The 25990-nt window shown below is 45.3% G+C and overlaps 2 protein-coding genes across 3 annotated transcripts in view; one reads left to right on the top strand and one right to left on the bottom strand.

Annotated features, from left to right (window-relative positions):
* The window catches only part of CBFB (core-binding factor subunit beta), a 244321-nt gene that overhangs the window by 111966 nt on the left and 106365 nt on the right, over positions 1 to 25990 (top strand). The gene's annotated exons all lie outside the window — the stretch shown is intronic.
* Positions 1 to 25990, bottom strand: part of GNAO1 (G protein subunit alpha o1) — a 139478-nt gene that overhangs the window by 111908 nt on the left and 1580 nt on the right. The window lies entirely within an intron of this gene.

Raw genomic sequence — 25990 nt, 5'->3', positions numbered from 1 at the left:
GGCGTCACCATCAGAGCTTCAAAACAGCCTTCCTGACTTGAGAAAGCCACCACATTTCTCTACGATATTAAAATGCCATTCAGGATTCAGTGTTTTCCCTCTGCCCATGTCTGTAATTACACGGTACGATGTCAGAGCGAGCACAGCTAACTGAGGATGGGCTGCTCTGACCTGAGCAACTGTCTCCTTATATTTGTGCTTTTGTCTTGGCATTTTCACCGGGGTTACAATTAATTAAAATTCCCGATTAATTAAAATGTTTTGCAACAACAACAACAGCAGCAAAAATTGCTTGGAGAAAAGCCTGTGCGAAGCGAAACTGGAGCCTGGTTGGTTGAGTATGCATGGTGCCCCAAGTATTGGCATGTCCCCAGCCTGTCCCCAAAGTAAATGAGACAGCAAAGGAGGAGGAAAGTAGTGACTGAAACAGGGGTATAAAATTTTGCGTTACCCTCTGCATCTCCCCTTCTGCCTATAACTCACAGTTCAAGCTCATGGAAATAAGAGTGGCTTTCACTACAGCTGGATGTACGCGTGGGTTTGCCAGGGAATTAGGACTTGGCCAGCTCTCCTGCTCCTTGTTCTGACAGTCATCAGCCGGAAAAGTTTGTACAAGTCACCTTCCCCTTCTGGGGCCTCGGTTTCCCCTCTGTAAAATCTTGTATGAAGCGCTACGAGAAGTACGGAGAAAGAAATACACTGCAGAAAGAGAAATGCGCGTTAGCGCGTGACTGTTTCCTTTTTGCCTTTGTCAAATCTGTACTATAGCAGGAGCCAGCTCCGGTCGCTCGGAGCTGTGAAGAAATCTTTGTTGTGCGCTGAAAGCCCCGCAGCGGACTGTCATTGTCAAACCCGCTGATGAATGGTTCCACTGGGGATCCAGACCCTGCTCATGCGGGAAAGCAGCAAGGCTCAATAAATAACTATTGCTATTACTGAATCCGGATAATTAACAATTCTGCAATTTTATAAGGAAAATACTGTGTTGTTGCAAAGAACACGGGGGGGCAGCTGGCCCCATTCTGTTAGTGTAAGCATCCCGACCCTGGCTCTGCCTCTCCGAGGGCATGCCCTCTCTGAAATGCCAGCAAAGGGGATGATGTTTCTTCCCCTTCCCCTCCGTCCTTTTTTAAAACAATTTTTTTTTTTTTTTCTGGCAGGCACTGCTCCCACTTTAGCAATTTAAGGGCTACAGGGAAGAAATCATACTCTGAAAGAGCAATTTCAAAAAGCATCTGGCTGCAAATGGTGCGTGTTTAAGCAACGGCTCGGTTCCTGGGGGGTGTGCAGGCTCTTGCCTGCTGATTTTTAGGGCCAAAAATTAAATTTTGCAATCTCCAGACCAAGAGAGCAAAAAGCCAGAAAGAGGGATCTCTTGCCTTGAGTAGGATTACCAGAACCCTTTTCCCCCCCGATATGTGCCAGTTCAAGGTAAAAGACTTTCGGGGAGGGATGAGACACATAACGACGTTGCAGCCATGGACACTGGCAAGGCTACATACACAAGTAGAAAAAAAAAAAAATCATGATTATTAGATGTTTTGCAGATTTTCAGGTGTTTAAAGAGATGACAGATATGAAATTGCTGCTCCAAGCATATAAGAATCGCATTTTTCAAATATCTTATTTTAAAGTATAATGAACACACATACTCCCTTCTATTCACATTTGGATTTTTAAGGTTTTATGGATCCACCTTCAACTTCTATGCTGCTACAGAAGATGACTTCCCCCCCCCCCCCAAAAAAAAAAAAAAAGCCCTGGAACTGAGGTCTCTCAAATTCACATGCCTTCAGGGGCTTTTAAGGAAAACCCAGGGGGTATCATGAGACTTGCAAGAAGAGCACGAGTGGGAACCCCGCAGTGGCTTCTGAGCATAGTAAGCACCGAAATTATGAGAGCAGAGCCACAGAATCTTAACATTACAATTTATTTTTTTAAAGAAACAAATCAACAAGCTCAAATTGATTAATATACACAATTATTTACTAAAGTAAAGGTCCAGTTATGTTCACTGACTGCTCCAAAATTTTGGCTGTCAAACTGAAATGCATAATCCCTTATGCTTGTTTTAAAGATGACTAACCCTGCTTCTCCTTCATTTCAAATAATATTTGCTTAGATTATGCTTCAAAGAGGGACTGGGGGGGTTTTGTTACTTAAAATCCAGCAAGTAATCAGCTAAGAGGCTCTCAGGCCAGCCACAGCTCCACAGCAGTGTGTAACGTGAAAGCTCAGTGAATCAGATTCATTTCCTCCAAGACCGAAAGGTAGCAAAGAGTCATGCAGAATATTTCCTGAGAACATAAGTGGCCATGACAAACAGTTCTTCCAACCCAGAGAGGCACCAACCTGTTCTTCCAAATGCTGCAGGCATCACCGGCATTTTATTGCTTCTGATCCTTCATGCTTCTTTGTTTAAAATACAGTGGTGCGTCAGGTACTCTCTTCCTCTCATCTATCCATCTAGCCTTGCCACATCAAAGCAGATCACTCATTAAACAAAATATCCTACCGTTGGGTAGTGGGAAAATCCCACTGGATTGCGGGGAATTGCACCGCTGGATGTAAGTGAGGACAGAATCCGGCTTCAAATTGGCTTAGCAAGTGTCTCTGCCTCACTTTCCAGAACACAGGGCTCTCCCATAGAGAGGCCATATATTGCTTTTACAAATGTAAGCAACGATTTGCCTGTGCTCAAGCACGGGACACAACAGATCCCGATCCTGCAAACATAAATGCCTCATTTTATTCCCTCAGCAGTCCTGTTGGCTTAAATGGGCTCATACATGTGAGTAAACGTATGCATATGCAGACTGCTTTGCATATTAAGGGAAATATTTCTATAATACTAAGCATAATATTAAATATTAATTTATATAATATTTATATAACATTAGGGCATATTTAGGGCTAACAACTAGTTATAGAACAGAGAAACCAACTAGCACAAGGAAATATTAATTAAAATTACAGTCTTTATTCACTCATAGGTTTTCTTTCCCATTCTGTTCCTCTGCTTTTTGATTAGAAACTAATCATCACATTACACAATATTTTCCTCATTAAACTACAAAAGCAACAAAGATCCATGGCTTCTTGGGCCAATTAGTGCCCGTGTCCAATCATCAGGAATACAAATCAAAGCGTGTTCCAGCTCTGACCTAATAAGCCATCTACGCAAAATCTAAGCTCCGCATTTTCCTGTTACTACAGCAATTCTTTTTTCTTTACCCCAAAGCAATCGGCGCTGAACATTATCCACTCTCTTAGGAAACTACGAAATGAAATCGCATGGGCTGGGGGCTGCCAGTCACCTCCAGCTTTGGCAGCGCTCTTCTGCGGCGCTGTTTTAATTAACAAACCCTAAATGAATCCTTCTGCACTCTGCTTGGGTGTGGGGCTGGCAGGGAGGGTGGCTCACAGGACCGCAGAGAAGTTAGAGTAGAAAGAGGGAGCTCTGGGAGATTGGAACAGATCTGTATTTTCCTCAGGGCACATCCTGCAAACAGGGCCCTTTGTTCCAGGGGCTGGTACTTGCTTCTCACCACAAACAGATCCCTTCCCGGCCTCTCCTTTTCTTCTCCTCTAAGAAAAACGCCATTTTCAGAGTTTGTACTTCTACATCCACCCCCGCCCCAGATCCGTGTAAGTTATTCTCACTTAAACCAATTTTGCTCTCCCACTGGGTGCCAAAGTGTTGTGAGTTACACTGTGCCGCGCTACTCACACCCACCCGACATCCATTTTCTGACCAATTTCCTTCTGACATGCATCTTAACCATCTTCAGACTCACTCCTGAATTTGGCCTAAATTGGAGAATAATATACTGAAACTCTGTTCAAAAGCAGTGCGTAATTGATCTCTGCCAGAAGGTGGATCTGATCTTTTTTGTTGTTTTTCAGGGAAAACAGAGGGGGAGGTGCTAAGAAGGGGGCTGTGAGCCTGGAGTTTCAGCTCCTGTTTTCTAGTTCCCCAGCTATGTTATAGAAGGCAATTAAGCAGTGTCTGTTCATCAGTGTGATGCTATTTATTGAAACTGGTTAGTAAGCCCAGAATTAGTTTTCCTTGTCAAAAAAATGTCTCAGTGGAGAATGTTTTCTGAGTGGCTTTAGTATGTCTACTTGCCTACAAGTAATTAGGTTTAATATTTGTCCAGTGGTTTTGGAAACCCAGGCGATAGGTTCCACCAACATGTTTCTCAGTCTGTTCTTCAAGGTCCCCTCAGGTTATTGCATCACCTGCTGCATGTCCACCCATGTGTTCCTGCATGATCCTCCTCTTTCCGTAATGTTTCAGTTTCTTGGCCGATTTTGCCAAATCTTGTAGAGGCTTTAAAGGCACTGAGCTCCTACAAGTGTTATGAAAATAGAAGGCAGGGTAGAGGAGAGGAACCCTCCTCGTTCCCTCGCTCGGGGACAGGCATGTGCCCCAGAGGAACCAGACCGGCGCTCAGTCTTGAGACAAAACTCCCTGAAGCTGGAACTCACCGTTTCCAATGCTCAGGGCATGACCTGATTAATCTGGAGGTTTAAAAGGAGAGGGGAGAATCAGCCAGAACACAGAGGGGAGAATCAGCCAGAACACGTGCCCCTCTGCGGCAGGCACCGGCTTTCCGTGCTGGATGTACAGTTCCAGATGGGATCTTGCTCAGGTTACAGCTTGCGTGTCCTCCAGCAAAACCCTGAGTTAATCACTGTAATAGAGCTGCTCCCTTACTACCTTCCACCGGATGGTTCTCCATGGAGGAGAGACTTCCTCCATCACTATGAACTTCCCTAATCTAATTACTGCTAATCAGAAGTGTGAAGAAAAGCATTTTCTTTGGGTCTCAGGTGCGCAGCAGGTGGGTTGGCCGACTTATCGAGTACAGACGTCCATTTGTTTAAGCGAGCGGGGAGAAGGATGCACACTGCAAATCCTGCAGAATGTCAAAACAGCCGAAACCCCCATTAAATGCTGGGATTCGGTCTGGAAGCTGTATAATCCCTTTGAATTTTCTAGGAAGGCCTATGGGAAATTTAGGGACAGTGAAGGGGCAGAATTTGCCTATTTCTGCTGCGATTCACCTCACTGCAACGCATGCGGCACCTGCAGCTCAGGGCTGACCCAGGATGTTTCTCTACTGAACCCATCAAACCACCTTTTGCCACGTGCTCCGATCCTCCAGCCCAAATTAGCGGTGGCTCCGCTGCTCCAAGTGGAACAAATGTCACTGCTGTGTTTCGCTTGGTCTCCTGCTGCTGCTTTGTTTTATTTTGGGTCCCGCTGCCTGTCAGGGAAGAAGCACGATCCTGATTTTGTGAGGTTCAAATGAGGAATTTCACTTTTAACCTGAACAGCCCATCGCCAAATGGTTAATGACCTTTTTTTTTATGGGTATCCTGGAAAATGGAATCTTTCTCTCAAAGACAGATCTTCAGGGCTTTTTCTGGCCTGCTTAATCCAGCACCTATCAATCGCTGTCCCTATGTTGGCTAGGCAGTACGGGCACCAAGGGTGTGATGTCCCCTGCGTGCCCTGCGCTGGCAAACCACCGTTCCCTCGAAGCAAATCTGCCATTCCAAGGCACCACAGAGGCAAGTCGTTCCACTGATTGAAACCTTGGCCTCTACAAAACAAACCCATCAAGAGCACCCACCGCTTTGCATTAACGGGATGCATTTCCAGGGGTATTTGCTGTGCTGATCGATGCCTAAAAAAAAAAAATACATCCTTGGCTAGGTGTGCAGATACACACCTCGTCTGTGAAACGACAGCGCGGCAGAACAAGTCTATCTGATGCGGAGGAAATTTTGTTAGCCTGACACAATCTCAGAATAGCTAAACAGGGCAAAACAACGTGTATTTGTGCTCAAATCCTGATGATGTTTATTTACTAGGACAAATATAGCTGAGGGTAGCAACTTATCAACGCTCGCTTTATTTCGAGAGCAAATTGCTCCCATGGAACCAGACATTTGATGTTTCCCCGCTATCGCCCAACAAAGAAAGCTCGCTTTACTAACTCGGCTAATGACCAGCAAAGTCGCCTCACATGGATTATAAAAATAAAAAGGACAAAAGGTTCAGGATGAAAAATAACAATTTCCCTTGCTTGCTTTTGTGATCAAACAGTGGGGAATTCGCAGCAGAAAACTCTGCTTTGAAATAGAAAAATAATAGTAACAGTGAAAATAAATGACAAGGTCTTGGTTCTATTGAGCTTTACTGAGCCTGAAAACCCACAAGTTTTGCTGCTGGAGAGTGTACGAGGATTCATTCAAAAGTCGATAATCAGCAGAGAGGGATTAATGCCTTCCAATAACTGCTCTAACTACAAAGACGGTAAAAGGCTCAAGCAACATTCATTATCTTATCCCTTTATGCTGGCTCGTGGCCCCGAGTTTCACATGTACCATGTTTACTATTATGGCAACAAAACAAATTTGATCAGAGCAATGCCAACAAATAATCCAACAGCATATTTGGATAAAATCTTCCTCGATACATCATGAATTTGCTGAGCTGCTGGACCCCAACCTGGCTTTCCTGGAGTGTGGAACATGGCCTGCCTTGCGGAGCCTGACTGCATCTCCACGTCTGCAGCTGACTCCTGCGTGCAGGACTGGGCACCGCCACTCTTCTGGGCTTTGGGACAGACTCCCCTTCCCGTTCCTGGACTGACCAAAGGAGCCCTCCGCACCTCAGCTAGGCTGGACAGGATGCTTTCAGTTTGTTCTGTGCAGGCATTAAAAAACCAGGTTATTCTCCTCCCCCAGCTGTGATAAGAGCTCTGTTTCCCCGTGTCTTGCAGTACCCGCAGATAGATTTAGTTGAGATTCATAATGTAAGAAATCAACTGGAAATGGAAAGTTCAATATCAGATGAAATTGGTTTGGGTATCTGTGAGACAGCATATTTATCTATTAGGTTCTCAGAGACGTCAGGCACTGAATCAGTTATCTTAGCACAAATCTACAGATCATAAGTTCTCTCATTTTGGGTTTGAAGACACACTTCCATTCTGGTCAGCAAACAGCATTTTACTGCTATTCCTTATGGCCACATGACAAAATACTCTGCCCCTTCTGCTTTACTGTTGACATCTTTCGAGGATAAAAAAAGATAAGTAAAAGCAATCTCCATGCTTATGTACTCTCCCCTCCATGCAAAAACTTATTTACAGCAGAACCTCTTAGCTGAAGAACTCAGAACACTTGGTGAACTGGTTGGTGAGACACCTGGCCCTCTGAATCTTTACCTTAACAGCCACCCTAACAGGAAAGCGACCTGGATTTAGTCTTGAGCAGGAACGATGCACATGCCAAACCCTGCTCTGAAGCGCAGTGCAGGCTTGCAGAGCGCATTTGGTCCCGAGGCCTGATCCAGAGACTGGCTGCACCTGGAGCCGTGCAGCAATGAGATGCACAAGCATGGGGAAGGGCAGGTGACTGTGCGTGTAAGGTCGCTGGACGACTCTTGTAGCCAGGCTTCCATTTATTTGGCAGAGAAAAGCAGTTGTTCTTCCCTTTTGGGTTTGTGTCTTGGAGGAACTGCCCTGAAAGCCACTGGTCCAGAGCAGAATCTGAGACTAGTGTCTTTTGATTCACCTCCGGGTTTCTATTTCCAAACTGAAGACTTTTCTGGGATGATGAAGCCCTGAAAAATGCTCCCCTTGGGCAAAGTTGGGATGATTGTATGATGAATCTGTCACACAAGGCTAGTTAATGCTGGTTAATGAGAGCAGAGAGAAAAACTCCTCCTGGTTTCCACACCTACACTGCCGCTGGTTTAGTGCTTAACGCTAAAACCGAAAGCCTAGTTCTTCTCAACTTTTGAATTCAGTGTAGACTGGTCTCCACTCCAGAGTGTTCCTGTAGTTCGTCCAATGTTCATATGGTGTGCCTCGGGGAAGGACCATGTGCGAAGCATCTAGGCTCTAGGAAGACGTGAGGCTGGCTTCCACTTTAACACAAACGTGTCACGGGGTTACTTGGTGAAGAAGAGGTCACAGTGCTTTGCTGCAGCTTTGGTGTAAACCAGCAAGCAGCAGCCCTTTTTTGCGTGGGTGTAGTGCAATCTTGAAACCAGCTTATGCTGCTTACCAGAGCAGTACAGGCCATTCGCGGTCTGCAAATTGACTGGAGAAACCCACTGAACGAAGGCAGCCCACGGCGGGACAGATGGTATCTCTGTACGAGAAGTTTGTTATGCATCTCAGGGAAGGGGCCTTATGGAGATTCCTAAACTTGAAAAATATGAGTCCCTCCGTTTCCATCCCTGTGTTTTTATGTTAGAAAAGGCAGAGCGGTTGGGAAAGACAGGGAGAGCCTAGATCCACTTTAACCACCACCAAAGAGATGCAGACTAAAAGAAAAGATAAGCCCAACAAAGGCACTTGCTGAAAAGCCAACTATATCAACAAACCCCAGCTACTGCAGCTTGGTGACCACGCTGCCCAGTGACTCCTGTTCAATAAAGGGCCGATTCTCCTCCCCTTTTGGAAAACAATGTGTTCCACACACTGGAATAAATAACAGCCCCTCGCCAAGCCCCCAGCAGTGTCAGGGGATGTCAGGCTCTGCTCGGCGGATAACAAAGGCGTCAGCGTGCAGCCAATCTCCTCCTGCCATCTCAGGCTGCCCTTGCTGCGCTGAATGAAATTTTTTCTCCTAATGGAAATGAAGAAAACCTCCAGTGCAGATAATCCTCCGTTATAATGGGAGTACATTCGGGACAGAGGCCAAGCAGTGTAAAGAACAAGCCAAATCTCTTTTACTTAAAGCCTGGCCTGAATGTGATAATGTAATGACTTTGGTCTGGATGTTTCAAATGCCATTCATTGGGATTGACTTAGCATATAGATGATATCGGCTAAAATAATTAAGAACGAGGAATCGAATAGATAGCATCAGCCGACTTCTCCTTCCCAGCAAAGCTGGTATCCGTTTGCAAGTGGTCTAAACATGGGTTAGTCCAACCTAGCCAGCACCCCTTCACTTCTGTTCCCCTTTGCCTTCTGTAGAAGGATCAACAACATCCCTCTTAAACACAGGCTGAAGACCTGGGCACCCTCTTTGCAAAGGCAGACTTCCTGATAATTTTGTGCCTAACCTCTTTCTGGCCACTGCTGATCATAATTTGCACTCAGAACCTGATGGAAAGCCCACTGAGGTCCTCGGGAAGATTCACATTCATTTCACTGGGTTCTGGATCAAGCCTATAGACTGTGAGCTTCTTCTTTCCAAAAGTGTGGTAGCCCTGGCTGTTGTTTAGCTTCCTAGTATCTGTCATCATGAACTATTATTTCTGTTTTACAGAAATAAAACACAGCTCAAACCCTGATACCACATGCAAGCTTAAAATGGCTTTCAATTACTATCTGCAGGCTTTTAAATGGGATTGTGGTGACACCCTAAAAGAAGCGAAATACTTATGGGAGAAATTAAGCTATTGGAATGACTGGTTATATTGAACACGCTCCTCACACAGCTGGCGAAGAGCAAAATAAAGCTGAAATAAATTGATGACGACCACTTTCTGGAGGAATGAGAGTTTATCTTAAGAGATAAAAGACCATTCGGCTTCTCTGCTACAACAGCTTACGACACCGAGCACTTGCATACCTCTCCCACAAAAGGGGAAACCAGTAGCAACCAGCACAAACACAACAGATCACTTTCTATATCCCATACCAGTGTAACTAAGGGCAGAAGGTAAAATGAGTGCAAAATGCTACCATTCTGATCGTAATATACCCACTTAGCGTCAATCTGATGGCTACGTAGGGTGGAAAGCAGCAGGGGATTACACTTACTGTCCATTTCAAGTCTTCCAATCAGCAAGTAAACTCAGTCCTTTAGGAAAAAAAAATAAAAATCTCATACATTGGACAAGCTTTGGAATGGTTACAAGCCTAAGATCTATTGTTCTGGTTGAATTTGTTACAAGCCCTAGGCATATCATAAAAGAAGGTTCTTATTTGAATGTTTTTATCTTCCTGGTCATCTAATTTAGCTCCTTCCAGGGTGGTCATTTATTTTCTTCACTGTCGCCTCCTTCGTTCGCTAGTTTTACAGATGAAATCAAGACTCGTCAGCAGCCTTGAGCAGGGCGTCAATGCTAGTTTGAATTTTCCTTGTCTTCTGTTTAATTGAATTTTCATTTGTATCTCCTCAGCTGTTTCCCCTCTGAGGCCTTTCCCCCTCCTGCCCCCCTTTTCTCCACTCATCCATATAGATCATACAAGCGTTTCTGGCAAGCACCAGCTGCAGATACAGCAAGTTCTTGGGCATCTTCTACTTTTAGAAAACCACCAAGAGGCCAAATAACACCCGTGCTTGTTCTGTGAAGCTTGAAGCCTGCTTTTTCAGAAATACCAGTCTCTTTATTAACTCTACTGCTCTCCGTGAACCACGTGTAAGGCATGGAGGACTGCAGAGCTACGCATTTATCAATGCAGAGGACAAAATCCACGTGTGGGTTTACAGTCTCTGTTTTGCTGGGTCAGCCTAGCCAGCCAGGACTTTGAAATAGCATTAAAAAGAATCACTTCTAGATTTCTCCTCCATGTTCCCCCAAAGCTGTCTTGAGCTCCTGGCAGGCCAGCACTCAAAATGCAGCCTAGCCATCACTTCTCTACTTAAGATTTGTTTGCCATCACCATGATCTTTCTTTTCAGCTTTGAGTTTGCTTTCTTTGACACGGCCTGTTACAAATTCACTAAGAGGGATCTGAGATGTAACCACTGAAACCTTCCACCTTGAACTGGTATCGCTTCCTCCAAACACTTCTTCCATTGTGGGGACCGAACAATTCCTGTCTGTGGTTAAGGACAGCCTCCCTCACGCTGAAAATCTTCGGTACGGGAAAAGGAAAGCCCCACCAACATCCCCACCCAAACTGTGGTAAAACGTCTAGGAAAGATACAGTTTAGCTCAGAGATTCACCAGTTCGTATTTCTACTCCAACAGCTGGTATTGTTAAGAGCTCTTCTGTGCTGAGAAGTGATTAGAAGCAAGAGGAAATTTCAGACAAAAATTTCAGGCTACGGGAGAAAGTTCTTTAATGCGAAATCTGTCTGCAGTTAGGAGTGGTGTACAATTATGAAAATCTCAGTGTCTTCAGGTCATTTACAAGTAAATCACACAGAACGGTGAGGAATACGTGATCAAGAAGAGTTCTGCATTACGACAGAGCTGGACAAAATGACCTTTCCACTGACTAGTACAATTTCTGCTTGTAATTCATTATTCTGAAGCTGTTTACCATTTTGTCCATGACAAGGGCAACTTCTATCAATCAGTTCTTGAACCTGGAATTCCTGGCTCTTTATCAGAGGAAACCGAGATTCTCATTTGAATATTCACCTTTCTTGCTCTTATACCCGACACTTGATCCATCACTGAAAAGTTGACATTGTCTTTGACAGTGATGCTCTGTCAATCTGACGTAACCTGAGAGACATTCAGGGTTATGTTTTGCTACTAAGTGAAAGACTACAGCACTTCAGTCATTAATAATTAAGCGTGACTTTGCTATTGGATATAAGATCTGCTTCTGTTCCTATGTACGTTTGCATTTATTTTTACACTCATCACACTGCTATTGGATATATACTGCATGAACTTTGGGCAAACGGTCCAGCGTCTCTCCACTTACAGTCAGGACCACTACTCATCATAAGTTATATTAAGGAGGTCTTCTAGGAGAGAATAAATCAGAGATTAGAGAAGGCTTGCTTGGAACTGAAGCTGAATTGAAACAGTTTCTCTCCCTTTCCTTTGTGTTTTAGTGTTGGTTATGGAAGGGTGTATTTTAAGAAAGGAAAAGCACATGGTATCATTTTGTCTTGTAGCTCGCAGAGTTTTGGGTCCTGCTTCTGCAGCCACATTTAGGAAATTAGTCTTCAAGACTAACTATGAAAAGGGGGCTTGCTAGGAACTCTCTTCTTGTTGGCATTCTCTTATTGTCACATCCTACCACACGCGTCTAACACTGTGAGTGGGGGGTTGCCATTTCTCCTGCCAGCCTTTGCCCTTCTTAACAGCTCTGACAGCTCTGATCCACTTAGTCTTGGCACTTGCTTTGAGCAAGGTTCACATCAAGGCATCAGTGTCCAGTCCGTGCACTGTTGTATCAAGCTGTTGTCAGTCTTCTGGATGACTGCTTAGGAAACAACCTTGCTTTGTTATCCAGAGCCTGAACCTGATGATGATTCCTTGTTTGACTCCTGCTTTTCAAGATCAAGCTCTGTCTCTTTCTGCCTCTTGTCTGCATTTCACTGTCTGCACTAAGTTCTTGTCTTGCCTGGTGGTGCCAAAACTCTGCCAGGCTGGCCGTTTCTCTCCTGCCTGTTTATAAGTGATGGTACAAGTCAACAAAATAAGTATTTGGGGCTTTAATTTCCGTTCCCTCAGGGGACAATGCAGGAACTTGGTTCAAGCCAGAAGGTCACTGGTGCAAAAGGCAATGGGAGAGGTGGTTTGTTCAAATTCGGAAGCAAGTGGGGCCTCAGAAAACACTAAACTGTCTTGTGTGTTTTCTTGTTATTTCCTAAGTTACTTAAACACATAGCGCCGCCTTCTTGGGAAAAAGCCTTATTGTGTGAAAGCTTCTTTTAAGGAAAAGAGAAAACACAGGACTTATGGAGGAAAGGGAGATGGGGCAGGCTCCTTCTGGAGCTTTTGTGAGGCGACAAATATCTGTCAGGAGAAGGACTTTCTAGCCTGGTTTACTTACAGTAAGAGCACAAAAGGTATCTTACTGAAGCTGTGAACTGGTGAGCCCTTGTGAGGCAAGGGGAGCACCGGGATAGCTCGCTGTCTGAATGCGATACTGGGTGAAGATGGCGATTCTGTATGCAGGGCTCTTCCCTTCAAAGGGCTGCAGAGACCTATGCAAACCACCTCGGGCACCACAGCAATACCAGGCTTTTAAAGCAGGCTTCAAAATTTGCTCCCAATAAAATGCAATTTGAAAACGTTGTTCGCCACTTGTGTAATCAGGATTCTGCAGCATTTTGGCAAGTCAGTGGAAGAAAGTTACCTTATAAATTACAAAGACTGTGTCTAAGGCTGAGGGGAAATAAAAGAGAGAAGTCTCCAAAGCCCAGGACAACTAAAGCTTGTTACAAAACCAGAGAGATCATTCTAGTGTGAAGCAAACCTGAGCTTTGCATTAAAAATGTAAATGTGATTGAAATAGCATAACCAGATTAAATGGGTTTGACCTCCACAAGTATAAAAGATGGTCTAAATACACTGAAACAGCAACAAACGGCTGCGCCTTCCTTTTCACTGTGTTGTGGATCACAGGAAATTTATTTAACGCAACACAGAAATTTCAGGCCAGTGAAAAATTTGCATTTCTTTTACAGCAGAAAATAAGGCTGGTTTGGAAAAAAACACCTGTCATCTAAATGCCTAAAGGTACAGAAAGACTTTTGAAAACTGCTTTTCAAAGTCTTTGAATGTGACTTATTTACCCTCAAAAATTAAGCCCTAACATGCAGAACTAGCCAGGAGTGACTGAACCTTTCAATACAATCTCACATCTCAACCTCTAGTACACTGCTGCCTTATGGGAACATTTGATGGACATTTCTTTCTGGGGTGGTTTTTGGGGGGTTTTGGGGGCTTTTTTTTGAGTTACATTAACCCAGATCAGCGCCAGAGCCTGGTTCACTGCACTGCCATACATCACTATACAACCTTCACCATACTACCAGAGTTGAGCAGGGACAGATAGAGGTGACTTAAACCCACACCACTAACAAAGAAATGTTAATCAAACCCCAGCTTAGGATTTCAGAAGGCTGCCTGTGAAATGCTGCGTGGAATAAATCCAAGAAAACAACACCTAGAAGCAAGGAAACAAACCAAAGTGGTATGAAGGGGAATTAAAAACAGTAATCAAATATTCCCAGCTAAGCTTCACTTTTTATGCATTCTGAGGGAAAACTCTGGTAACACTGCACTACATTGTCCCTCAACTAGTTTCCAAATAGAGGGGTAGTTCTTTCGTTAGAACAGAAGTTAGGTACATTGAATAAGGAGACGAAATTGGATTTTCTTGTCATAGAATCATTGATTAACTTGGGCTAGAGGTCCCCGCCCAGAGCAGAGCTACTGTCTCAGGTACGTCAGGCTGCACAGGTCCTTGTCCTGTTGACTTTTGAAAATCCCCAGGAAGGATGGTTCTCCCCTTCCCTGGGCCCAGTTCTTCTTTTGCATCAACCTCCCTGTGAAGCATTTTTTCCTTATATTCTATCTTAACTTCCATGAAACGCGTGTCTGTTGCCTCTCGTCTTTTCACTGTGTATCTCTAAGAAGAGTCCGGCTTCATCTTATCTCTAGCCCTCTTTGGGTGGTGGAAGAGAGGAGTGAGATCTCCCTCAGCCTCCCTTCGCCCAGCCTGTGCTCCAGCCCCGAACGCTTTGGTCATCCCAGTTTGCCAGTGGTTTACTCCCTGGTTTAGGAGACCCAAACTGAACACCGCGTTTTGGATGCAGCTTTGTGAGTACCAAGTAGGGGGGAATAGGCAAGATTTAGTCCCAAATGATTTCACACAACCTCATTTCTTGAAGTCATTAAATACATATATAAAATACTACAGCTAAACCTGCGCTTCCTAAAACCAGACAGTATTTCTTCTTCTCCTGATACAAATAACATGGCAAATAACTCTAACTGAAATAAGTTTGAGAGCTGATACTGGAGAGCACCTGAGGCAAAAAGGAAACGAGGGCGGCATGAAAAAGACCACAAGAATCCTTTTTTTTTTCCCTGATCTCTATTTTCCAAGAGGTATAAGAAACGGAATGAATATTTGGGCAAAGGTTGGATACCAAAGCGACACTAAAATTGAGTGGCAATCAGCACAAGCAGACATGATGTGGTCTTCAACAAAGCTTAGGCGCACACAAACCTATTTGTGCGCAATAACCCAGATCTGTTCAAGCCCATTGATGTTGCTGGGCACATTATTAGAAAACTCAATTGTTCTGGGGTTTGGGATCAGAGCGTGAATGAAACATGAGCTATGTCTAACACTGGGACTTAACTACATACAGATTAGTAGCATCTCTAATTTGGCAGCACTGCAAGTCCTGTGGCCTCGCTGTCAACAGTATTGAGCAGTTGTTACTGTCTTGAAATCAGCCAGCTGCGGGACTCAGCGCTTCTGAAAACTGACAGCGGAGAGTTACACACTGAGCGAGTCTTCGGGAGGATCAAGACAATCATTCTGCTGAACGAGGAGGATTCTCCTGGAGAACAGACGGAGCAGGATGCGTTAGAGAGCTTCAGACAGGCTCTGCACTGCACGGGTTTGTGCCCAAGTCAATGAGGGAGCCAATAAAAGCGTTATGGTCTTGGTTAATTTAAAAATCTCAGTGTATTTTTCCTGTTACTGTGGAATTTACATACATCTCTTTGGCTGGGTCTGTATCATTGTTATGGACACTTTGTAAGAAGTTTTTGCTATTTTTTACTCAAAACTCCAAAAACCTTTTTCAAAGTCCTATGCAGGAGTACTTAAAAAAAAAAAATCAGAATTTAAATTTAATCCTGAATATCTGTTTATGCCAGAAGGCGTCACCTATTTGTTTGATCACAGATAGGAAAAAATAGTACAATTTGATCTCTCCGATCAGAACTAAAAGTACCAGTGTAATAACTCAATTTTCATGCTCCGTCATGTAGGAAAAACTTTGCAATTTGTTTATCCAAATATGAATTAAAAATAAACTTATTTCTTGAAAGGATCAGTGAACAGAAGTAGATAAATAAAAAGTAGATAAGTAAAGCCTACATTCTGAATTATTTACTGAACCGTATGAAAATTACTGATTTCTAATTCTTTATCATTTATGGCTCTCTCTTGGTATTTCTATCCTCTTCCTACGGTTTGGAATTTTTGTTGTTGTTGTTTTCTTTTAATAATTAGCTCTGGTAAAAGACACTGAACAGACATCAGTATCACCAAGGAACACACTGAGATTTTGGTTTGCTATCAGTACCTGGATCCCCCAGTGCCACCACCAGCTTTCGTCTCTCCCCCACGTTCCTACCACACTGCAGAGGTAAGACCTGGCTTGTCCCAGTAATTCAGCAACACGCTGGCAGGGAAATTCTTATCAAGCACAAGGCTGCTGGCAGGACAAGGGTCTTGGGGGCCCTTTCTCTTTCCTAACGTCACCCTAATGCCATCAATGTTGGAGAAATGCTGGCCCTCGAGCTGGGATTTGGCAAAACACTCTCCTGTTCCTCATCACCAGCAGTTCACGAGGGCTCAGCGCATGCAGAGATGCAGATTACAAACCAAGGACCATCAGCTCATCTATCTGCTGTTCAATTTAAACATCTTAAATGCACACATTGAGCAGTATCAGGTTTCCTGCTGAAGAACCGGCCGGGCAGCAACCACCCTGAAAGTAACAAGTTGATACAGCACTGTAGGTTTTTTGCTGAGCTGTAAATCAGGAGAATATAAATTTATTGTACAGCTAAATTGAGGAAAACAAGGGCACGCTACCAGGAGCTTTCTGCTTTATTAAGTAAACATCTTCTCATTCATGTGGAGAAATCTGTCCAATTTGGCTAAATAATTAATCACCGAAGGGTGACTGGTGATTAATGAACAGTATGATGATGTTCTGAGGTGTATGTTCATCACGGCAATTTTCTTTTATCCCAGTGATTTGTGCTAGTGTTACTGATGAAGTGTGATGGTAAAGGCTCTGCAACATCTGCGGTGGGGGTACGCACATACGGCAATAAATATCTGCCCGGTTTAGGATTTGTAGGCAATGAGATGGGGTTCCCACCTAACCTTGGAAAGGAACATCTACCCCACGGGCGTCAGTGCATCTTACCAACCTGCCAACAAGTGACTCATTTCTCATTCTCACAAGGGCCATGTGGAAAGAGCTCTATTTGGCCAGTGGAAAGAGCTGGTTTAGCCGCAGCAAGCTATAACCGCCCCTGCTGTAATACCCTTTTGCACTGCTTATAGATGTAAAGAGGCTGTGAGTCAATAAGGACAGATTCCCAAAATATACTGAGTCAAAACCTCAGTTCTGCACTACTTAAGTAGCCAACCTGATTTTGTTACATTTAAAACTCATTATGAGGGTGGTACATCCCTCCTGTGGACGAAGCTAAGCAAAAACCTCCATGCTGTGGATGAGCACATGCCCTGACATGCCAGCTGCAGAGGAGCACAGGAGAGGATGAGGAATTCAGGTAGGCTTAGCTATCACGATCTCAAATTAGGGCATGCAGATCCACATCGTGGTGTCCTGGAAGTGATTTGAAAATCTCACCGTGAACTTTGGAGAGACCCAGAGCTGGCCTGCCCTAGTTCCACACAAAATTCCTCCAGAAATACAGACATGGTACTATTTCATTGAGAGCTGTCAAAATGACATAATGCCACCACCTTTGCTGTGAAGGCAGGAGCTGGATTACAGCAAGGCCCACGCTACCGAGGCGGCAAAGAACAGGGCTGTAATGATTAAGGAGCGCTGTACCGGCAGCGAGGAAACATCACTACATCACCGCGAGCTACTGCATACCACAGCTCCAGAAATCTAGCAATAAAACCTCTCATTTGTTATCTAGATTATTCTGCTGTACATCCATTTTGTGCGCTCAGCCTTTCCTATGCACTTTCGCTTAATGCCTTAAAATTGGAGCCACTAACTCCAATCAGCTCTAACAGGGAGAGGATACATAACCAAATTCTGCTAAGAGGTAGTATACATTTTTATCATTTAAGTGATATTCTCCTCAATACAGGCCCGTTCTTATCTCATCCCCTTCTGTAATGACTCCCAGCTGATAGAGAAATGCTCCAAGTCTTGTACCAGACTGTTACGGTGTGTACAAGTTGCTGTTGATGATGCTCTTGTAGACAAGAGCATTTAACACAAGTCTGAAGTTGCTGGAGAGCCTCAAAGCAAGTTGAGTCACTGCTCTGCCTTTCAGACTGTTTTAAGCACTGGGGGGGTTATGTTTCAGAGGAGGGACATGCACGGAGGTGAAACCTCCATTCCCAGCATCCCTGCCAAGGTGCCAACGCTGGGGTGATGAATTCTCTGAAGAGGGTATTTCTGGAGCAGGGTGTTCTTCTGGGCCAGTGAAAGCCCACTGAGCCTCTCTCCGCTCACTGAAGCAGCTCCTGGAGACACCCCTCATGGCCTGCCATTGAGAAACACATACCCCTGCGTTTCTACGCAAAGTAGTCTGCCACGTGCCAAAGAGAAGAAAATCCCTTTCCTTGTTATTAAACCCTGTATTTCCTACTAGCGTTGATCCTGCTTCTGCCAAAACCTGCTCCCAGTTTTCCCTGAACACTCAGCCAACACGTTTAGGTTTTCTCAGAGAACGGTGATTAGCACCTCAACACATTTACTAGGATCAGCGTCTCCCAGCCTTTCCCCAAAAGCAATTCCTGCATCATTAACCAACAGAATTTCTGTTGAAAGATCGCACAAGCTATCCTGTATCAAACAGAATGTATGATAAATTGTCTTTGGCTCCTGAGGACACAAAATCCCACAGGATGGCCTAATAGGGGAGAGGAGGGTTACTAATAGCCATGGCTCAAACTCGTTAAGTCGTGGGAGGACCCCGCGTTACCCACACCTCTTTTCTCTCTCTCAAGCTGGTGTACTTCAGCTCCTTTGTTTTAAGCTTACAGGTTTTATACTCAGTCGAAAGGTCTGCCGATGAACAGATAGAATTTTTGGTGACCAAGCAGAGCAGGACATGCCCAAGAATGAAGAAAAACAAAGCAATTTCAGCTCTGCCAATTCTTCTCTTTCAATGTCAAAAATATTATTGATTAGCCATTTGAAAATAGGCGTGATGTCAGCTTACTACACAGTTCCCTGGGCTCCCTTCTGAGAGCGCGCTCCTCAGTTCTTTCTCAATTAACTTGAAAACTGGCGAGGGTAAGCACTTTTATTGGTAAGCTAAGAAATGCCTCCATCAAGAGTTTTATTCTATTATCGCAATAAGCACACAATGATTGAGCTTTGGATTAAAGGACTTTTTTCTCCCTTCTGCTCAGCACTAGAAAACCATCCGTTCCTTTGCTTTGTGTTATCCGGTAGCATTTTTCAGCCTTTTGCATTTTCTGATTTCAGGCAGAATCCTAACAGCATCTTATAATCAGGACTGTAATCCTCCAACCTCCCTACATCTGCCATTTGCATGAGTGGTCTTAAAAATAAAATGCGAATGATTCAATTAACAGTTTAGGTGGCTTTTTACATTAGGCAGAGCATTTCTTCAGCATTAGGAAAATCGTGGCAAAAATCATTAATATTTCCCTCTAAGAATGCAATAAAAGAATTTTTGAGGTAAGAAAAATGGCCTTAGGTTTAATGTGCCTATGCTTTTTAAAATGTGATTTCCAGACCTTTTTGTTTCCTGGTTTTGTTTTTATGAATAAAACTTAGCCATTTCCAGTATCCCACCAAGTGCCACACAAACATTTGAAATTCATCAGACCTCATAAAAATTCTACATTGAACAGACATCATCTTCAGTGTAGGAAGAACTTAGCCCAAAGTCCAGTGAGGTCAAAGACAGAATTTGGGGTCAGTAGCATTCAAATTGATTTGAAGTAAGTGAGGTTGCTGGTTTCAATCTTGCTAATGCAAGAAAAAAAACCCAAACAAAGCAGGAATAACCAAGCAATTGAGATGTATTTCACTTCCTTGTCTTCATTTGGGCTCTTTTTTATTTTACTCTGAATTCTTGAGTCCATAGGCTAGAATAAGAACGTTTATTTTTTAACTTTTCTGTGAAGAGAGGAGAGATGGAAGTTTTCTTTCAAAAACAAAACAGAGAACTAAGCAAAGAACCCCTGAAAGCAAAGCTCGCCCAGTCATCATGCGAATCCAGGCTCCACAGAAGCAATTTCAGGCTCTACAGAAAAGCGCAGATCTCAGGAGATTTGCAATTGCACCAGGAAGAGTGACAAGACTCTTAAATACCCACACCACCTGAATTTGAGAAGGTTTTGCCAATTCTCTTCTGCCCAAGCTCCTCTTCACGCTCTCATAATGAACAAAGGACCAAATCCTGTCTTCTGCACTCAGTTGCACTCAGGGTTTAACCATGGACTTCAGAGTATAGAGGACAGGTCCTGTGCAGTGTGAACTGCTGCTGGCTCAAAAGAAAAGCTTTTTACCTTCCTCACAGCTTGAGCAGGAGGTGAATGAACTCAAAAGTTTGCAAGATTGAGCTCTTAGACCCTGCACTTGTATCAGGCTTTCTGGCTGGAAATCCACCAGCTTCGACACTCATTTGTGATTTTGTATCCTGCAAATCCAGGGGAAACCAGGGGAGCTTGATACTTACAGGGGTAGGCTGTAACTCTGCAAAGCGGCTGAGGAAAACTAGCTCTACCACAGGCAGGTAATTATGAGACTGTAAGACATTACTGAGTGCCTGGCTCTCATTCTCCAGGTGACCAGGAACCTTGGCCAGCAGCAAAGCATTTCTTCATTTCACTCTTTCTCTTGACCAGACCAAGCAGAAGAGCCAACAAAGTGCCTCTACCTCCATTATTTGTCTCTTTTTCATTCCTCCCCCATTTTGATTATCTTCTCCATACTCCCCAGGTAGGCATACTGGAGAACTCACATCAGATATGAAGTTGTATCCCAGACAGATGGGAAAGGACAGACTGAAGAGGAAAACCACAACCTTTTTTCATCTGTCATGACTCAATCTACTGTCTCTTACAACTTCTGGGTTAGCCAAGCCGTAAAATAAAACAGATCCCTGGTTACATTTGTGCAGCAGATTTGTCTCTTTCTTCAGAGCTCATTAAAAGAACCGCTTTCATCTCATTAGATTGCTAAAACATTTCCAACAGGACTAGATGTGTCATGTCAGAATATGACAGGCAAATTTCTTTTAAGGTTTTAAAACTAGGTTGAAAGAGGAGAAGCTATGCAGTTCACTGTTGTCACTGAAAGATATTTTTACTTTTATGAGTCCCTAAAACAAGAAACAATTTAAGAACTGTCAAGGAAAAAGAAAAAACCCAAACCCAAAATGTATTCCGTCTTCCCTGCTAATATTGTTACCGCTTTTCTCTGAAATCTCTCTCAGTCTAATAACAAGAACCCGAAGTCTAAAAGAACGAACCATGGTTGTTAATGTTTTGGCTTATAAACACAATTAATAATCCAAAAGGAAGGAAATAAGTGCTGAAACCCCTTTGCAACTACACGCCAAAATGAACAGCCTCACTTTCCTCTGTTCCCAGCTCTTATTCCTGCCTGGTTCAGAGGCAGTCTCCCTGTGCTGTGCCATTGCAGGGCGTGGAACATGGCACCCGCAGCATCCAGGGATGCAAGAAAGCATCTGGCAAGGAGGTGGGGAAAAAAGCTGCAGCGAGGGAGAGCCCCCTCCTGCAGCAGACTCCACCAGGGTGATCTCTCCTGCCCTGGTCGGAGACTCTGCCTTCCTCAGGGCAGGCAACACACTGATTAGCTGTCACCCCTACACCCCAGAGCTGCCACAGCAGGCAGTTTACTAGCAGGTACAGGTTTCACTGCCAAAACAGCCCCGCCAGAGTTGCCTCTCTGCTGGGTCTGAAGAGCAACAGTACACCATACGTACTGTGCCAAATCCACACCCAGGGCAGAGTGCACTGGAGCAGGGAGAATGACACAACTTCACCAGAACGGCTGCAGCTCTTTCCTGTGCCTATTGAAACTCAGTTCAAATACTGCCCAGATGCAGCCTGTCGCTGCCCTACTTTGGGCCTTAAGTCACAGAAATCCTGGAAAACAGAGCAGGAGACAAGGAAGGAGAAGGACAGCTCTGTCTGACCTGATGCTCTAGTGAGGTTCGTGCCTCCGGGCTGCCAGCTCACACCGTGCTCAAACAGCTCCCGGATGGGAGCAAGGCAGCGGGGCCATTTTCCTGCTCATCCGTGGCCGAGTGGGGTCTGCACCCAGTGCCGCAGAGCAGAAAAGCCACGCTGAGGAGCAGGACAGATGCAGTTTGCAGTCCTTTCCCCAGGAACACGCCACGGAGGCGAAGCAGCCCCACGCGATAAGCCCCCGTGGGGGTGAGGTATTCCTGGGGGAAGGGGTTGCAAGTGTGAAATCCCTACAGCTTTGAGACGCAGACATGCAGCAAAGAGCACTCATGTGGGTGTTCACAACACATCATTTCGTTTCAATGGCATTTACCATCAAATTGCTGAGATGGGCTGTAAAACCAGTGGGCGGGGACTGCTTCGCACTCTGAAGAAGTTCATTAGATTATAAGTAATTCAGTTACACAGAGAGCAAGTAGAGCCTGGGGCTGTTTTGAGGGGCTTTTTGAAAAAGGTCAAAGCAATATATCAGACAGCTATTGGGACTGATGGCTGCTGGGGAGAAGATAGTAGATATTTAAAGATAAGCATTGTACGCTAGTGTATTTTTCTCCTGATTGCTTATTCCCATCCTTGTCGTACATAACATAAAAACATTTTGCAAAAAATGGCACAGCAAAGAAGCCTATCAAGTGAGGTACTGCCAGCATTGCTGGTGAAGCGAGGCACAGCTGTTTTGGAGGACATGCAGGGCTGGAAGCTCTGGCATCTTGTGAGAGGGAGCCGGACCCAGCTCTCTGCTCCCAGCTCAGCAGGGGACAGAAGCTGCTGCTTCTGCAGAGGCAAAAATCCAAACCCCAAGATTTTTCCTGTGGGCAGATGAAGCCATGTCGCCTCCTGAATGCCACAGCCATCGCTAACTCTTCATTTGGGAAGGCGAAGTATTGCCCTGGCTCACCATCCAGAACGGCTGCTGCTGAGTAGGTGGCAGGACCTTGTTTTTGAAGCCATGCCAGCTAACTCAGCCTCTCTGCGTTAGCAGTTAAACCCTAAATTCCCTAGAAGCTTCATGCTGATGGCAGCGGATGGTGTCCTCACCTGAGTAGTCCATCCCTGCTCACCACTGGACCGTGGCACGTATTTAAGTATTCTGCTGAGCAGTAACAGACGGAGATATGCTTGGTGTCTTCCTAGGCTGGGGCTTTTGATGAACAAACACATTCACTAGAGTTGTAAGTCCCCACAAAAATATCCTAGAATAACAGCAGTCTTGATTCCGTGCTACAATCCAGGTATTCCAGAATAGAAGATCACATATTCCAGATTCTGCATGTGCTCAACAGTTATCTCAAGATATAAGATCTAAAACGTGTTGACATGCATTGCAGTCCTACAGCAAAGTGAATTTGCTGAGATGGGGCGGTGGGAGTGGAAGACGAATTTCTCTCGTCTGGTAACTCTCACTCTCTGGTTTGGATCTTAAAAGGAGGCCCCAGATTTGCTTGGTTAAAGCTAGTTTTTAGTTTAAGCCGAGTAAAAACAGAATCTGATCAGAGCCGGATTCTGAACACTGTGGCATACTCTGGAGTCTCATTGACTTTCATGGCACAACCGCACCTTTCCTGACTGTTCCCCTGATTAGCTTGGCCCTGACCTTGCATTTTGAGGCATGGATGAAAGTATCTGGACTGAGGGACTGGTTGTGATAAAATAACAAGCAAACCTAATCAGCCGAGATGGGTGTAGTCAAAGCGCAAGAGTTAAGGGTGTCAAAATGACCTTGGGTGCTAGGAAAAGTGCCATTCCTAGCCTGTGTTGCTACTGTTTGAGATGTGCAGGCTACCCTCCGGTTCCAGCTCTCTGCCATTCACTAGTACCTCTTTCTTTGCTGGATAACTCCCCGCTCCCCAGCTGAAAGGTATCTCCAACTATTTCACTAAAACATCCTTAATGAATTTTACAAATCCCAGTCCCCATCCTGGTTACACTCTCAAATTATTGTAATTTCTACCTGTCACTTCTTCTCTCGCTACCTAATATTTCAAGGATTAACTGGACAGCGTGTAACCTCTTCTTAGTCCTCTGTAGCAATGTCTGCTCTCTGTTCCTTTGTCTTAGCATTTTCTCATCTGTCTACAGATTCCTGTGCTTCTTTTCAAGGCAATATCCAAGAGTGAAGCTGCTTTAGCCATTCATGAGGATGAGATTTATTATCTAGAAGCACACCAATAGCACAGTATTAAAAAAATAAAATAGCAGTCTCTTTCATCAAAATCTAATGAACATGCGATTTAATCTTTATTAAGAATTCATTAGGTTCTCAGCAAGCCTGTCTAATGGAGCTCGACCAGGTGAAATGCTAATGCCTACATTATATTTAAATTAATTTTCAGAAATGTTAATTTCCCCGAGTTGTTCCCTGCACATCGCTCTCCCCGGTGCCCGCGGCTGCGCGGCTCTCTCCAGATGCCTGCTGCTGTGCTCATAGCAACACCGCTGTCCCCACCCCAGCCTCCCCACAGTTCACTGGAGTTTCCACACTGGCGGACGCCTCCCAGTTTCCGACACTAAGAGCCCTTTCACCATAGCAGCCTTCTCGGCATTTTCAAGTCAGGTAACAAAGCTGCAAGCCTAGCATGCATTACTTTAAGGCTGTTTCATGGAAAAAATATATATGCACATATATAAAAATTATATATGTGTGTGTGTGTATATATATATAATGGGACATATTTCAATCCTCAATATACGGATCTAGTCCAGCAAACAGGTTATTATCTTGATACAATTTGCTTCAAAAAACCCAAGAGCTCTGCTCTTTGGAAAACAGGAGTCACTGTACACTAGTTGTGTAAGCCAGCGTGGTCACCGCCTGCCCTCTTGCTTATGGGCTCTGTGTGTATGCACTGCTGCACCACTATTGTGGTACCCACAGCCTCTCCCTTCCACCAAAACCCATTGCCCGCCATTCCAGCATGCTTCTGCAGAAGCAATTCCTAGAGATTAAATAATTTATTGGTGTTCATCTGCAGTAGTATCTCCCCTGATCCACCTCTCGCACACAAACAAGTGCAAATGAAACCCACCCAACCCCAGCCCCAAATCAAACTGTTGGGGTGGAAAGCCCCCTTTCAAACCGCTAAAGGAGAAGCTCAGAGCCTTTACAGAAGTAGGGTATACAAATGTCGGTGGGAAAAGCTGCGGAGACCACCGTGCGCCGGAGGAGAGCCTCCTCGCAGCGAGACCTCCCAGCCCCGCAGTGCCTTGGGAAAAGCACTGCCTCAGGCGCAGATGGTGCCTTAGCTCCCCGTGAACCCCCGAGGGCTGGACACGGCGGCCACGGAGCTGATACGGAAATATCCGGGTCACCCGCTAAGCCACCCTGGCAGGAGAGGCGCTGGGCTGAAGGCCCGGATCTGCCCCCGCGGCGCACGCACACTCGCACGCACACTCGCACGCACACTCGCACACCCGGGGCGGCTACGGGAGAGCAGGGCAACAGATTGCCGAGCGGCCACGAGACCCTTCGGCTTTTTCCGAGTCCGTTCGGCTTCTCCCCGACCCGCCTCCGAGCGCTCTCCGAAGGCAACCGAGCGCGGCGCTCGGCCGCCGCCGGGAGGAGCCGAGAGGTGCCGAAGCGGCAGCGCTGCCGGCGGTTCGAGTCCCCGCTGGGCGCTGTCCACCACGCGAACCGCCTGAAAGCCACAGCCGCGCCGGGACCTGCCCGCCGGCCGGCACAACCCCAACCCCCGCGGCGGCCAACCCCCCCGCATCTCCGCAAAGGCACCCACTCCCGGGACCGCGAAGCGCCGCCTGCACCCCCTCCTCCCTGCACACCCATCCACACCCAGCTCTGCTGTCTCTCCCCCTCGCTAAGCAACCCCGGTTCCCGGGGGAGGGGGGGGGGGCCTCCTCCCAGCCACGGATCCCTCTGCAACCACCGGCATCGCCAAGCAGCAACCGCTCCGTGCCTCTCCCCGACTGAAATCCAGACCCTGAACCAGCGCCCGGGCTTGTTCCGTGATGGCGCCCGCCTCGAACCTGCCCATCATGTCTGTTTCGGTGGGAGGCCGGGGTATTTCATTGTATTTTAATTAAAAAGAAGGAAGGGCGGGGGGGGAATAAAATAAAATAACCCTGCCACGGGAGTACCTC

Source organism: Grus americana, chromosome 13 (assembly GCF_028858705.1).
Source record: "Grus americana isolate bGruAme1 chromosome 13, bGruAme1.mat, whole genome shotgun sequence".
NCBI classification, from domain to species: domain Eukaryota; kingdom Metazoa; phylum Chordata; class Aves; order Gruiformes; family Gruidae; genus Grus; species Grus americana.
This window is presented reverse-complemented; position numbering and strand designations above follow the sequence as displayed.